The following is a 16,613-nucleotide window of genomic DNA, read 5'->3' on the forward strand; positions in this document are numbered from 1 at the left end:
ACAGTGGAAACAGTGTCAGACTTTATTTTTGGGGGCTCCAAAATCACTGCAGATGGGGACTGCAGCCATGAAATTAAAAGACGCTTACTCCTTGGAAGAAAAGTTATGACCAACCTAGACAGTATATTCAAAAGCAGAGACATTACGTTGCCGACTAAGGTCCATCTAGTCAAGGCTATGGTTTTTCCTGTGGTCATGTGTGGATGTGAGAGTTGGACTGTGAAGAAGGCTGAGCACCGAAGAATTGATGCTTTTGAACTGTGGTGTTGGAGAAGACTCTTGAGAGTCCCTTGGACTGCAAGGATATCCAACCAGTCCATTCTGAAGGAGATCAACCCTGGGATTTCCTTGGAAGGAATGATGCTAAAGCTGAAACTCCAGTACTTTGGCCACCTCATAAGAAGAGTTGACTCTCTGGAAAAGACTCTGATGCTGGGAGGGATTGGGGGCAGGAGGAGAAGGGGATGACCAAGGATGAGATGGCTGGATGGCATCACGGACTCAATGGACGTGAGTCTGAGTGAACTTCGGGAGATGGTGATGGACAGGGAGGCCTGGCGTGCTGCGATTCATGGGGTCGCAAAGAGTCGGACACGACTGAGTGACTGAAATGAACTGAACTTTCTTCTTTGTAGGGATTAGGCTTCAGCCTCTATGAGCTTCCCTGAGTTCCAAAGGGCAGGTTGCTATCAGAAAAGGGAGGCCATGCAGAGACAAGGGAGGAGCAGTCAAGAAACAATAATACAGCCTTGCAGGCAGGGTCCTGGTTCTGCCTCAAGGGATACATATAACAGTATCTAAATGAAGATGTTAACTACTAGACAAGGCATTCTTCATTTCAGAGATAAAATCAGTTTCTTAACCTCAAGAACCACAGAAGCTCCTCAGGAGACCACCTGAAGCTAGATTAAAGGAATGCAAGCCTGCACACACCCTGATCCTTATCAGCAACCTCACCCTTTAACCATTGATGTAAAACTTTTCACCAAATCCCCCAGACTGGGACACACAATTCTGAGGGCAGGGGCCCACTGTATCCCTCTTTGTCTGGCAAAGCAATGAAACTATACTTTTCTACTTCACCCCAAACTCTATGAGATTCCATTAGATAGTGATGTACAGAGGCCGTATTTTTGGCATCAAGACTATGATACAGAGTCCATCATCTACTGGGTAAGATTAAGCCTCTTGCTTTGTCCTTTTCTTTGTTCAAATTAATTTTTGTTGGAGCATTGTGGATTTACAATGTTGTTAGTTTCTGCTCTATAGCAAAATGAAACAGATATACATGTATCTACTCTTTTTTAGATTCTATTCCCACATAGGTCATTACAGAGTATTGAATAGAGTTCCCTATACTATACAGTAGGTTCTTATTAATTATCTATTTTATATATAGCAATGCATATATGTCAGTCCCAATCTCCTAATTTGTTGCTGGCCCCCCCACCTCTTTTTGCCCCTGGTAACCATAAGTTTGTTTTCTACATCTGTGACTCTATTTCTGTTTTGTAAATAGATTGATTTGTAATATTTTTTAGATTCTAATCATCAACATCATATGTTATTTATTTATCTTTTTATGTCTGACTTAACTTTACTCAGTATGACAGTCTTTAGGTCCATCCATATCACTGCAAATGGCATTATTTCATTCTTTTTTATAGCTGAGTAACATTTTATTACACACACGCACACACACACACACATATATATTCCTTCATCAATGAACATTTATGTTGCTTCCATGTCCTTACTATTGTTAGTAGTGCTCCAATGAACACTAGGGTAAAGTGAAGTTGCTCAGTTGAGTCCAACTCTTTGTGACCCCATGGACTGTAGCCTGCCAGGCTCCTCCATCCATGGGATTTTCCAGGCAAGAATACTGGAGTGGGTTGCCATTTCCTTCTCCAGGGGATCTTCCCAACCTAGGGATCAAACCTGGGTCTCCCATATTGCAGACAGACTCTTTACCCTCTGAGCCACCAGGGAAGAACACTGGGGTACATGTATCTTATTGAATTACGGTTTTCTCCAGATAGATACCCAGGAGTGGGATTGCTAGATCATATGGTAACTCTGTTTATAGTTTTTTAAGGAACCTCCATACTGATCTCCAGACTTTCCTGGTGGCTCAGTGGCAAAGAATCTGCCTGAAATGCAGGAGATGCAGGTTCGATCCAGGGTTGGGAAGATCCCCTGGAGAAGGAAATGGCAACCCACTCCAGTATTCTTGCCTGGGAAATCCTGTAGACAGAAGAGCCTGGTGGGCTATAGGCAATGGGATCGTCAAAGAGTGAACACAACTTAGTAACTAAAACAACATCAACATACTGTTCTCCAAGGTGGCTGTATCAACTTACATTCCCACCAATGGTGTAGGAGGGTTCCCTTTTCTCCACACCCTCTCCTTACTGTGTCCCTCTTGACAAAAGCAAGATGAATCTTTAAGTCTGTGTTCAATTGCCTTCTATTCACTTTTTTTCCACAGTGACTGGATAAGGCAAGGTAATGTTTATTTCTGTTCTTAGCTATATTAGAAAGTTAATGAATTAAGTTAAAGGATCTAAACAATGTCAATAGATCTTGGACCACTAGTCACAATCCACTAAAAGAAAATTATTTTACTTCTTTGTTTAATAGCAAATTGCTAATTGTTGGCAGGGTTTATTTATGTATATTTTTGTTTACAGAGCTTGAATTTTTAAAGAACTGTAGATACTTAAAGAAATAGACATACATCAGATGTGATAGAGAGGGAAGGGAACTGGCACACAAGTTACAAAAAGACTTGACACTTCAATAAATCTAAATAAATTCAAATAGAGCACCAAGAGTAAAATTCTGAGCTTTGCTCCTAACAACTGTATGTTCACACAAAGTGAGAGAGTGAAATGTAGCCAATGTGATTTCATCATTATCCTATTTCCTCAATGTTCTCTACTTGGCAGCCCATTTCTGTGAAAACAGTTCGACACAACCTAAGGCTAGGTCTCCAGGGCTGTCAAATTGCTTTCTCTTTCCACATAGAATTGCAAGGAAAAAAAAAAAAACACAAAAGGTGTAAGTTATCTGGACAATCTGTAAAGTAAATCCCTGTTTACTTTCTGGACCAACCTACTCAGTAGCCATTCACCATCTTATCTACAGCGGTTAGAGTCATCTTGTTTACTTTTGCACCTTATCTAATACTACAACATCAGCAGTGTATTTATCAACCTTGCTTTCCTTCCTGCTTCACAATGAATGCTCTCTAGCCTCTCCAGTTTAGAGACTGGAATTAAGAAATTACATAAAATAAATGCTTCATTGGCAGGTGGATTCTTAACCACTGTACCACCAGAAAAGTCCTGTATCCATAGTTCTGCCTATTCTGGGCGATTCATATAAATAAAATCATATACTACAAGCTCTTTTGTGACTGGCTTCTTTTACACAGTTCAGTTCAGTCGCTCAGTTGTGTCCGACTCTTTGCGACCCCATGAATCAAGCACGCCAGGCCTCCCTGTCCATCACCAACTCCCGGAATTCACTCAGACTCACATCCATCGAGCCCGTGATGCCATCCAGCCATCTCATCCTCTGTCCTCCCCTTCTCCTCCTACCCCAATCCTTCCCAGCATCAGAGTCTTTTCCAATGAGTCAACTCTTCTCATGAGGTGGACAAAGTACTGGAGTTTCAGCTTTAGCATCATTCCTTCCAAAGAAATCCCAGGGTTGATCTCCTTCAGAACGGACTGGTTGGATCTCCTTGCAGTCCAACGGACTCTCAAGAGTCTTCTCCAACACCACAGTTCAAAAGCATCAATTCTTCGGCACTCAGCCTTCTTCACAGGCCAACTCTCACATCCATACATGACCACAGGAAAAACCATAGCCTTGACTAGACGGACCTTAGTCAGCAAAGTAATCTCTCTGCTTTTGAATATACTGTCTAGGTTGGTCATAACTTTTCTTCCAAGGAGTAAGCGTCTTTTAATTTCATGGCTGCAGTCCCCATCTGCAGTGGTTTTGGAGCCCCCAAAAATAAAGTCTGACACTGTTTCCACTGTTTCCCCATCTATTTCCCATGAAGTGATGGGACTGGGTGCCATGGTCTTCGTTTTCTGAATGTTGAGCTTTAAGCCAACTTTTTCACTCTCCTCTTTCACTTTCATCAAGAGGCTTTTTAGCTCCTCTTCACTTTCTGCCTTAAGGGTGGTGTCATCTGCATAGCTGAGGTTATTGATATTTCTCCCGGCAATCTTGATTCCAGCTTATGCTTCTTCCAGTCCAGCGTTTCTCATGATGTTCTCTGCATATAAGTTAAATAAGCAGGGTGACAATATATTCATCCATGTTGTAGCATGAATCTGATTTCATTCTTTTTAAATGACTGAATAATATTTCATTATGTGGATAGACCACGTTTGTTTATCTATTTGTGTATTGATGGGCATTTGGGTTGTCTCCACTTCTGGGCTATTATGAATAATGTTGCTATAACATTTGTTTCTAAGTTTCTGTGTGCAAATATGTTTCCAATTCTCTGGAGTTTATACCTAGGAACAGAACTGCTGGTAACTCTATTTTTAACTTTTTGATGAACAGCCAAATTGTTCTCTAAGGCAGCTACATCATCATTTTGTGTTCTAATCAGTAATACACAAGGATTTCAGTTTCTCCACATTATTGCCAATACTAGTTATTTTCCATTTTAAAAATTATTATATTATCTTAGTGGATATGAAGTGATTTCTCATTGTGGATTTGATGTACATTTCCCTGGTGTCTCCTAGTGTCAAACATTTTCTCACGTGCTTCTTGACCATTTGTATTTTGTCTTTGGGGACATGTATATTTAAGTATTTGGCTTGCTTTTCAGTTGGGTTGTTTGTTACTTTGTTGTTGAGTTGTAAGATTTCTTTACATATTCTGAATACTCACCTTTATAGATCTACAATTTACAAATATTTTTCTCCCATTCTCTGTGTTGTCTTTTCACTTCCTGTGTCCAAGGTCAGGGGCAGCGGCCGAGAGGAGCTATCCTGCATCCGAGGTCAGTGGCGGCGGCTGGGAGGAGCTACCCCGCGTCTGAGGTCAGGGGCAGCGGCCGGGAGGAGACACCCCGCGTCCTAGGTCAGTGGCGGCCAGGAGGAGACACCCCGCATCCGAGATCAGGGGTGGCCAGGAGAAGCCACCTCACGCGAGGCCAGGGGCAGTGACCTTGAGGAGCCACCCGGAGCCCGAGGCCAGGGCCGGCGGCCTGTAGGAGCAACCCAAGGAGTGGTGGCTGCGCAGGCACAGGAGGGCCTAGAGGAGCTATCCCACGTTGAAGGTCAGGAACGGTGGCAGTAAGGAGATACCCCTCGTCCAAGGTAAGGAACAGTGGCTGTATTTGCTGGAGCAGCCGTGAAGAGATACCCCACGCCAAGGTAAGAGAAACCCAGGTAAGATGGTAAGTGTTGCAAGAGCGCATCAGAGGGCACACACACTGAAACCATACTCACAGAAAACTAGTCAATCTAATCACACTAGGACCACAGCCTTGTCTAACTCATGAAACCAAGCCATGCCTGTGGGGCAACCCAAGATGGGTGGGTCATGGTGGAGAGGCCTGACAGAATGTGGTCCACTGGAGAAGGGAATGGCAAGCCACTTCAGTATTCTTGCCTTGAGAACCCCATGAACAGTATGAAAAGGCAAAATGATAGGATACCAAAACAGGAACTCCCCAGGTCATTAGGTGCTCAATATGCTACTGGAGATCAGTGGAGAAATAACTCCAGAAAGAATGAAGAGATGGAGCCAAAGCAAAACCAATACCCAGTTGTGGATGTGACTGGTGATAGAAGCAAGATCCAATGCCGTAAAGAGCAATATTGCATAGGAACCTGGAATGTCAGGTCCATGAATCAAGGCAAATTGGAAGTGGTCAAACAAGAGATGGCAAGGGTGAACGTTGGCATTCTAGAAATCAGCGAACTAAAACGGACTGGAATGGGTGAATTTAACTCAGATGACCATTACATCTACTACTGCGGGCAGGAATCCCTCAGAAGAAATGGAGTAGCCATCATGGTCAACAAAAGAGTCCGAAATGCAGTACTTGGATGCAATCTCAAAAACGACAGAATGATCTCTGTTCATCTCCAAGGCAAACCGTTCAATATCACAATTCTCCAAGTCTATGCCCCAACCAGTAATGCTGAAGAAACTGAAGTTGAACGGTTTTATGAAGACCTACAAGATCTTTTAGAACTAACACCAAAAAAAGATGTCCTTTTCATTATAGGGGACTGGAATGCAAAAGGAGGAAGTCAAGAAACACCTGGAGTAACAGGCAAATTTGGCCTTGGAATGCAGAATGAAGCAGGGCAAAGACTAATAAGAGTTTTGCCAAGAAAATGCACCGGTCATAGCAAACACCCTCTTCCAACAACACAAGAGAAGATTCTACACATGGACATCACGAGATGGTCAGCACAGAAATCAGATTGATTATATTCTTTGCAGTCAAAGATGGAGAAGCTCTATACAGTCAACAAAAACAAGACCGGGAGGTGACTGTGGCTCAGATCATGAACTCCTTAGTGCCAAATTCAGACTTAAATTGAAGAAAGTAGGGAAAACCACTAGACCATTCAGGTATGACCTAAATCAAATTCCTTATGATTATACAGTGGAAGTGAGAAATAGATTTAAGGGTCTAGATCTGATCGATAGAGTGCCTGATGAGCTATGGACGGAGGTTCGTGACATTGTACAGGAGACAGGGATCAAGACCATCTCCATGGAAAAGAAATGCAAAAAAGCAAAATGGCTGTCTGGGGAGGCCTTACAAGTAGCTGTGAAAAGAAGAGAGGTGAAAAGCAAAGGAGAAAAGGAAAGATATAAGCATCTGAATGCAGAGTTCCAAAGAATAGCAAGAAGAGACAAGAGACAAGAAAGCCTTCTTCAGCGATCAATGCAAAGAAATAGAGGAAAAGAACAGAATGGGAAAGACTAGAGATCTCTTCAAGAAAATTAGAGATACCAAGGGAACATTTCATGCAAAGATGGGCTCGATAAAGGATAGAAATGGTCTGGACCTAACAGAAGCAGAAGATATTAAGAAGACGTGGCAAGAATACACAGAAGAACTGTACCAAAAAGATCTTCACGACTCAGATACTCATGATGATGTGATCACTAATCTAGAGCCAGACATCCTGGAAAGTGAAGTCAAGTGGGCCTTAGAAAGCATCACTACGAACAAAGCTAGTGGAGGTGATGGAATTCCAGTTGAGCTGTTTCAAATCCTGAAAGATGATGCTGTGAAAGTGCTGCACTCAATATGCCAGCAAGTTTGGAACACTCAGCAGTGGCCACAGGACTGGAAAAGGTCAGTTTTCATTCCAAACCCAAAGAAAGGCATTGCCAAAGAATGCTCAAACTACCGCACAATTGCACTCATCTCACATGCTAGTAAAGTAATGCTCAAAATTCTCCAAGCCAGGCTTCAGCAGTACGTGAACCGTGAACTTCCTAATGTTCAAGCTGGTTTTAGAAAAGGCAGAGAAACCACAGATCAAATTGCCAACATCTGATGGATTATTGAAAAAGCAAGAGAGTTCCAGAAAAACATCTATTTCTGCTTTATTGACTATGCCAAAGCCTTTGACTGTGTGGATCACAATAAACTGTGGAAAAGTCTGAAAGAGATGGAAATACCAGACCTCCTGACCTGTCTCTTGAGAAATCTGTATGCAGGTCAGGAAGCAACAGTTAGAACTGTTCATGGAACAACAGACTGGTTCCATATAGGAAAAGGAGTACGTCAAGGCTGTATATTGTCACCCTGCTTATTTAACTTCTATGCAGAGTACATCATGAGAAACGCTGGACTGGAAGAAACACAAGCTGGAATCAAGATTGCTGGGAGAAATCTCAATAACCTCAGAAATGCAGATGACACCACCCTTATGGCAGAAAGTGAAAAGGAGCTAAAAAGCCTCTTGATGAAAGCGAAAGAGGAGAGTGAAAAAGTTGGCTTAAAGCTCAACATTCAGAAAACAAAGATCATGGCATCTGGTCCCATCACTTCATGGGAAATAGATGGGGAAACAGTAGAAACAGTGTCATACTTTATTTTGGGGGGCTCCAAAACCACTGCAGATGGAGACTGCAACCATGAAATTAAAAGACGCTTCCTCCTGGGCAGAAAAGTTATGACCAACCTAGATAGTATATTCAAAAGCAGAGACATTACTTTGCCGACTAAGGTCCGTCTAGTCAAGGCTAGGTTTTCCCTCTGGTCATGTATGGATGTGAGAGTTGGACTATGAAGAAGGCTGAGCACTGAAGAATTGATGCTTTTGAACTGTGGTGTTGGAGAAGACTCTTGAGAGTCCCTTGGACTGCAAGGAGATCCAACCAGTCCATTCTGAAGGAGATCAACCCTGGGATTTCTTTGGAAGGAATGATGCTAAAGCTGAAACTCCAGTACTTTGGACACCTCATGAGTAGAGCTGACTCATTGGAGAAGACTCTGATGCTGGGAGAGATTGGGGGCAAGAGGAGAAGGGGACAATAGAGGATGAGATGGCTGGATGGCATCACAGACTCGATGGACGTGAGTCTGAGTGAATTCCGGGCGATGGTGATGGACAGGGAGGCCTGGTGTGCTGCGATTCATGAGGTCAAAAATAGTCGGACACGACTGAGCGACTAAACTGAACTGAACTGAACTGAAGCACAGAGGTTTTAATTTTGATGTATTCCAATTTATTTATTTTTCTTTAGTTGCTTATGCTTTTGGTGTCATATCTAAGAATCTATTATTTAATCCAAGGTCATGTGTCAGGGTCCAGCCTCAGCAGAGTCTAGGGATATCCTCAGGATGGACACCGTTGGAGAATGAATGAATCAATGACACGGGGTGACCAAGCTTCAGTGAGCAAGGCCCGTCACTTTATTTTCAGAGAGGACTTTTATACCCTGAGTTGTACACTGAGCAAAGTGAAAAATGCAGAGTCAACTCAACATTCCATCAGTATTAACTGTTATCAATACCAGGTTCCTTCAGGCAAGAGTCTTATTTTTTGTATATTGTCTTCTGGCCCGGAGGCCTGTTGATATTTTATTACCTCTTTTTGAAAAACACAGCAATAATTTTTGAGAAACAGAACAATAATTTTCCCTTGAAGTGTTTCTTCTTAAATTTCTAGTCTGCATCACCCTTAAAGTACAGAGTTATATTTTTATGGAGCAAAGATTCAGTGGATTACAGCAAAGAAAGAACTTATTAATTCACAGTCTAATGTTGCTTATGTTAAGGCTACTGCTTGTTTTTTCTACATCCTGACTATATGCACTCCCAGGAACACAGTGGATAAGGGATGTGGGAACTTGGCAACAAGCATTAGCTCAATAATGTTGCAAGAGTCTGGATAAACCTGCCAAGTAAGCTAGAATGCTAACAGGGGGTTTGAAATACCCCTTTCATGCCCAGGAGATTTATCAACTAGAGCCCTAAGTTGATTTTTTTTCCAGAAAAAGGTGGTTGGGGATAGCTCCCTGTTATTGTCAGAAGAGTTGGTGAAAGGCATAAACATAGTAAGACAGATGGATTCTGTTTTTGGGGTAGATGCTCAAGCAGGTCCAGGGGGTCTCTGGAGTCCTGAAGCCTTGCTTATCAGGTCTCTTCCACATGACCTTGTCATGGGTGGGATCTCCCATGCTGGCACCCGCCATCTCCCCCGTTTTTATTTTTTAAGACAGCCAGGTGTAATTCAGGCGCGAGCTTCTGAGTGCTCTGTCGAAGAGTTTTGACAATACAAGGAAGAATAATTATGAGAAGCAGAATTAGAGTGGCCACAGCAGCATAGCTAAGAATAGTAGACAGAATAGTAGACAGATTTTTTTCTTGAAATAAAGTTAGAGAGTGTATGGAAAAAGTCACTTGTTTCTCCTGCAGCAGCAAAATCTAATCAGGAGTGTTCCATGGTCTTTATCTGATTATGAAGTTTCTCTAAATCTAAACTAATGTTGGAACTATTCCATACCCTCAAAATGTGATTTTTAATTTCCTCTTAGCCACAATCCATTTCATTTACCCTCAGGGGTGCCACACAAATCCACCGGCAGTTGGCATGACAGGACAATGCAAACTCCACTTTTAAAGCCTACAATTTAGTCCCAACATGCATCACCGCCTCCTCCACGGCATCTACAACCTCTTGTGTTGCCAACACCAAAGAAACATTCCTGGACATAGTATCAACATACTGGGCAGTATGCACTTGTTGAGTCAATGACATTGCTGCCACAGCAACAGTAACAGTAATAGTAGTAATTGAAGTAACAGAAGTAATTGCTGTTATTAAAGCTGAATTTTTTAAGATTAGGGAGGATCACGGTCTTTTGTGTAAAACCGTGACACCTGCTTAGTGGGTGGTTCTTTCGGGATCTCCACTGCTGGTTGACTTAGAGTCTGCTGGACTTTCCAGGTGGGTGGTGGAGGCAGGAGCAGAGGAGTGCTCTTCTTCTTTTGTAGTTGAGGCGATGGGGGAACCAGGTGCCCAGGGGACTGTGACATGGTGAGTCAGTCTGTCCAGGATCCAAACAGGAGAAGTGTAATCTTGTGGAAACACACAAGCATACCCTCTACCACTAGTTAGGAACACATTTGGTCCTTTCTACTTTTTGGTAAGGAGGTCTTTTCACTTGACCAGGGGCCGTTTAGCCATAACACCATTTTTTTTGTCTGGCTACCCCAATTACACCTACGGGGGTTTTATGGCAAAGGACTTGCCAAGCAGCTGTCAATTAAATTTTAAATTTTTAAAAGTTATGTTTTAAAAAATTAATTTAGAGATATGTTAAATTAGGTCTAATGTTTAGTTTAGGTCTCTGTATAAATTTAAATAATAAATGTATAACTTTTTAGTCTCATTTAGGTATACAGATATACCTAAATACAAAATGTATTTATATATGTATTTATATACAGTAATAAGTATAAATTTATTGACATATAATATATATAAATCAATGTATTTGAATTAATCTTTATAATTATTAGATTCATCAATACATGTTACAGTAATATAAAATGTATATAACTAATATTAATTAATATAAATTAATGTACTGTAATAATATAAGTATGCAGTGTACATATATATGTATATATAATATACATATTAATTTATATATAAATTAATTAACTATAAATTTATAAATAAAATTAGGTATATCTTTATTATACTTTATTTATCAGTTCAGTTGCTCTGTCATGGCTAACTCTTTGTGACTCCATGAATCACAGCACGCCAGGCCTCCCTGTCCATCACCAACTCCTGGAGTTCACTCAGACTCAGGTCCATCTAGTCAGTGATGCCATCCAGCCATCTCATCCTCGGTCGTCCCCTTCTCCTCCTGCCCCCAATCTCTCCAAAATTCAGAGTCTTTTCCAATGAGTCAACTCTTCACATGAGGTGGCCAAAGTACTGGAGCTTCTGCCTTAGCATTATTCCTTCCAAGGAAATCCCAGGGCTGATCTCCTTCAGAATGGACTGGTTGGATCTCCTTGCAGTCCAAGGGACTCTCAAGAGTCTTCTCCAACACCACAGTCCAAATGCATCAATTCTTCGGCGCTCAGCCTTCTTCACAGTCCAACTCTCACATCCATACATGACTACTGGAAAAACCATGGCCTTGACTAGATGGACCTTAGTCGGCAAAGTAATGTCCCTGCTTTTGAATATGCTATCTAGGTTGGTGATAACTTTTCTTCCAAGGGGTAAGCATCTTTAAATTTCACGGCTGTAGTCACCATCTGCAGTGGTCTTGGAGCCCAAAAAAATAAAGTCTGAAACTGTTTCCACTGTTTCCCCATCTATTTCCCATGAAGTGATGGGACCAGATGCCATGATCTTTGTTTTCTGAATGTTGAGCTTTAAGCCAACTTTTTCACTCTCCTCTTTCACTTTCATCAAGAGGCTTTTTAGTTCCTCTTCACTTTCTTCCATAAGCGTGGTGTCATCTGCATATCTGTGGTTATTGATATTTCTCCCAGCAATCTTGATTCCAGCTTGTGTTTCTTCCAGTCCAGCGTTTCTCATGATGTACTCTGCATAGAAGTTAAACACGTAGGGTGACAATATACAGCCTTGACGTACTCCTTTTCCTATATGGAACCAGTCTGTTATTCCATGTCCAGTTCTAACTGTTGCTTCCTGACCTGCATACAGATTTCTCAAGAGACAGGTCAGGAGGTCTGGTATTCCCATCTCTTGAAGAATTTTCCACAGTTTATTGTGATCCACACAGTCAAAGGCTTTGGCATAGTCAATAAAGCAGAAATAGATGTTTTTCTGGAACTCTCTTGCTTCTTCCATGATCCAGCGGATGTTGGCAATTTGATCTTTGGTTTCTCTGCCTTTTCTAAAACCAGCTTGAACATCAGGAAGTTCATGGTTCATGTACTGCTGAAGCCTGGCTTGGAGAATTTTGAGCATTACTTTACTAGCATGTGAGATGAGTGCAATTGTGCGGTAGTTTGAGCATTCTTTGGCAATGCCTTTCTTTGGGTTTGGAATGAAAACTGACCTTTTCCAGTCCTGTGGCCACTGCTGAGTGTTCCAAACTTGCTGGCATATTGAGTGCAGCACTTTCACAGCATCATCTTTCAGGATTTGAAACAGCTTAACTGGGATTCCATCACCTCCACTAGCTTTGTTCATAGTGATGCTTTCTAAGGCCCACTTGACTTCACTTTCCAGGATGTCTGGCTCTAGATTAGTGATCACACCATCATGATTATCTGGGTCATGAAGATCTTTTTGGTACAGTTCTTCTGTGTATTCTTGCCACGTCTTCTTAATATCTTCTGCTTCTGTTAGGTCCATGCCATTTCTGTCCTTTATCAAGCCCATCTTTGCATGAAATGTTCCCTTGGTATCTCTAATTTTCTTGAAGAGATCTCTAGTCTTTCCCATTCTGTTCTTTTCCTCTATTTCTTTGCATTGATCACTGAAGAACGCTTTCATACCCATACCTAATTAGGCAAACAGTTTAAATATAAATTTGTATATTTATATTTAAATATATTATGTATTTATAACAATGTATAAGTATTATTAATTATACCGTCTGTTGATAACTATGGAATTGAGAAAACCCTCTTCTGAGCAACTCCTAACGGAGGCCCCTTACTCCCATATGTAGGAGGAGGCATGAGGGGACGGGAGTGTCCCATGTTTCTCTTTTCCTGTTCTGGAGATTTAACTATTTGCTGTTTGGATCTTACAAATGGTCTGATTGGGGATGTTTCTCTCAAGCTCTTAGGAGTATCTTTAGCTAAAAAATACCAATCTTCATCAGAATGATAATGAGCTGCTGATTCTTCTAAATCTTTTTCATCTTGGGGTGAAAGCTGTTCCTCCTTTTCATCCCCGTTTTCTAAATGACTATTGGTGTTCATGGCAGCCAGCATACTTTTTAAATGCCGATAGCTAGGCCTGGACTCTTCTTCCTCACTTTTTTCCTTAGTAAGCACTCGTTCAGATTCATGAGCAGGGTCTAAAGCATCTCTAATCATATTTCATAAGGAAAAGGTATCAGTTGGCACCCTTTCCAGACCATGCTGAGTGTAATAAGTTTTTAGCTGTTTCCCTACCTTTTCCCAAGTTTTTAAGTTAACAGTGCCCTCTTCTAGAAACCAAGGGCACTGCTCTTGTACTAATGTAAAAAAGGATTGAACACTGGCTTTTTAAACTTTGATTCCTCTTTTGTTTAACAGTTGCAAAATTACTCCTATAAAGAGTTGTCATTCTTTTGACTCACTTTTTCCAATGTCAAAAATTTTTGTAGAGAAAGAAAGATTTTTGTCTTGTAAAGGTTTGTTTCAACCTCTGTAAAGGAGGTTTCTTTCAACCTTTCAACTGGGTTTTTTCAACCCTTCAACTGGGTTTCTTTCAATCCTTCACCATCCAGTCTTACTCACCCTACCTATCTTATGCAGGGGGGTCCGCGGCACCCTGAGTGGGGTCCTAGTCATCCTGAAAACTGGGGGAGAGTACCTTCGGATGTCCCTGTTCGGGCACCACTTGTCAGGGTCCAGCCTCAGCAGAGTCCAGGGATATCCTCAGGATGGACACCATTGGCGAATGAATGAATGAATGACACGGGGTGACCAAGCTTCAGTGAGCGAGGCCCGTCACTTTATTTTCAGAGAGGACTTTTATACCCTGAGTTGTACATTGAGCTAAGTGAAAAATTCAGAGTCAACTCAACATTCCATCAGTATTAACTTTTATCAATACCAGGTTCCTTCAGGCAAGAGTCCTATTTTTTGTACATTATCTTCTGGCCTGGAGGCCTGTTGATATTTTATTACCTCTTTTTGATAAAGGGTGGTCAGCCAGAACAATAATTTTCCCTTGAAGTGTTTCTTCTTAAATTCCTAGCCTGCGTCACCCTTAAAGTACCGAGTTATATTTTTATGGAGCAAAGATTCAGTGGGTTACAGCAAAGAAAGAACTTATTAATTCAAAGCCTTTTATTGCTAATGTTAAGGCTACTGCTTATTTTTTCTACATCCTGACTATATGCACTCCCAGGAACACAATGGATAAGGGATGTGGGAACTTGGCAGCAAGCATTGGCTCAACAACGTTGTAAAAGTCTGGATAAACCTGCCAAGTAAGCTAGAATGCTAACAGGGGGTTTGAAATACTCCTTTCATGCCCAGGAGATTTATCAACTAGAGCCCTAAGTTGATTTTTTCCCAGAGAAAGGTGGTTGGGGATAGCTCCCTGTTATTGTCAGAAGAGTTGGTGAAAGGCATAAACATAGTAAGACAGATGGATTCTGTTTTTGGGGTAGATGCTCAAGCAGGTCCAGGGGGTCTCTTGAGTCCTGAAGCCTTGCTTATCAGGTCTCTTCCACATGACCTTGTCATGGGTGGGATCTCCCGTGCTGGCTCTCGGCAGTCATGAAGATTTACTATTATGTTTTCTTCAATGTAGCTTCTTCCAAACCCTTACAAAACAAAAACAAAATAACACAGCAGTACAGTGGACAGACAAAAGAACTGAAGAGTGTGATTTTCCACAGTCTTAAGTAGAGAATTTATTTCCAAATCCAGTCATTATGACTACATTTAAACAAGTCAGATTTATTTTCTTGGGCTCCAAAATCACTGCCGACAGTGACTGCAGGCATGAAATTAAATGTCGCTTGCACCTTGGAAGAAAAGCTATGACAAACCTAGACAGTGTATTAAAAAGCAAAGACCTCACTTTGCCAACAAATGTCCTTATAGTCAAAGCTATGGTTTTTCCAGTAATCATGTACAGATGTGACAGCTGGACCATAAGAAGGCTGAGCACCGAAGAATTGATGTTTTCTAATTGTGCTGCTGGAAAAGACTCTTAAGAGTCTCTTGGACTCCAAGGAGATCAAACCAGTCAATCCTAAAGGAAATCAACCCTGAATATTCATTGGAAGGACTGATGCTGAAGCTGAAGCTCCAATAATTTGGCTACCTGATGCAGAGAGGCAACTCATTGGAAAAGACCCTGATGCTGGGAAAGATTGAGGGCAGAAGGAGAAGGGGGAGACAGAGGATGAGATGGTTGGCATCATCAACTCAATGGACATGAGTTTGAGCAAACTCCAGGAGACAGTAAAGGACAGGGAAGCCTGGCGTGTTGCAGTCCTTGGGGTCGCAAAGAGTCAGACACTACTGAGTGACTGAACAACAAAAATATATACAAACCTGGTCTTAAAAACTTCTGGTTTTGCATGTAAGGAACTTGGAAGTTGCCACTCCCTTCTGCCAAGTCAAAGAATGAATGGACTAAAAAATAAACTCTTTTAGAATTCATAAAAGAAGAAAGGACATAGGGCAAACCACTCTCCCCAAAACTGGAGAGATAGACACACAGTCCTAAGTTACTAGAGCAGAACAGAGTTTGAAAACAGGAAATGCCATGGGAACTAGCGCCAGGGGAGAAAGCCTGAACTATAAGATCAGTGTCGACAACTCTGAGAGTTAAAAACTCCAGTTAGGAGTCTTCCCTGGCAGTCCAGTGATTAGACCCTGTGCTTCCACTGCGAGAGACTCAGGTCCCATCCCTGGTCCCTCATGGCATGTGACACAGCCAAACAAAAACTTTTCTTAATAAAGAAAAACAACTAAAGGGGGATCCGCTCACAGGGAGGTACCCACAATACTGTGAGATTTACCTCCTGGAGCTTGACCAGGTTCCCACAGAAATGTCAGAAAAAACCCACGCATGCAGGGGAAGGTGAAAGGAAACACTTTGAAATATGACCGAGCAGTCTGTCCTTCTTAACTAGGCCTACCCAGTGGAAACTAGTTAACTGGAGCCTGATCTACCAGGGCTTTATCAAACCCTAACAGATATGATGAAAGGGAAGTACCCAACTCTAGCCCACTGAAGCTATCCTGTCCTATCTAAGAGGGGAGGCAGAAAAAAAAGAAAAAAGAAAAAAAAACTTGAGAAACATTTGCGAAGTTCATAGTCCAGAGGCATAGGCTCACTGAGAGACTGAGATCCCCTAATAATCACAGAACACTGAACACTTCCTCTCCCCCATACACACCTCACCAGCACATTACT

This window comes from Ovis canadensis, chromosome 23, assembly GCF_042477335.2.
Source record: "Ovis canadensis isolate MfBH-ARS-UI-01 breed Bighorn chromosome 23, ARS-UI_OviCan_v2, whole genome shotgun sequence".
In the NCBI taxonomy this organism is placed as follows: Eukaryota; Metazoa; Chordata; class Mammalia; order Artiodactyla; family Bovidae; genus Ovis; species Ovis canadensis.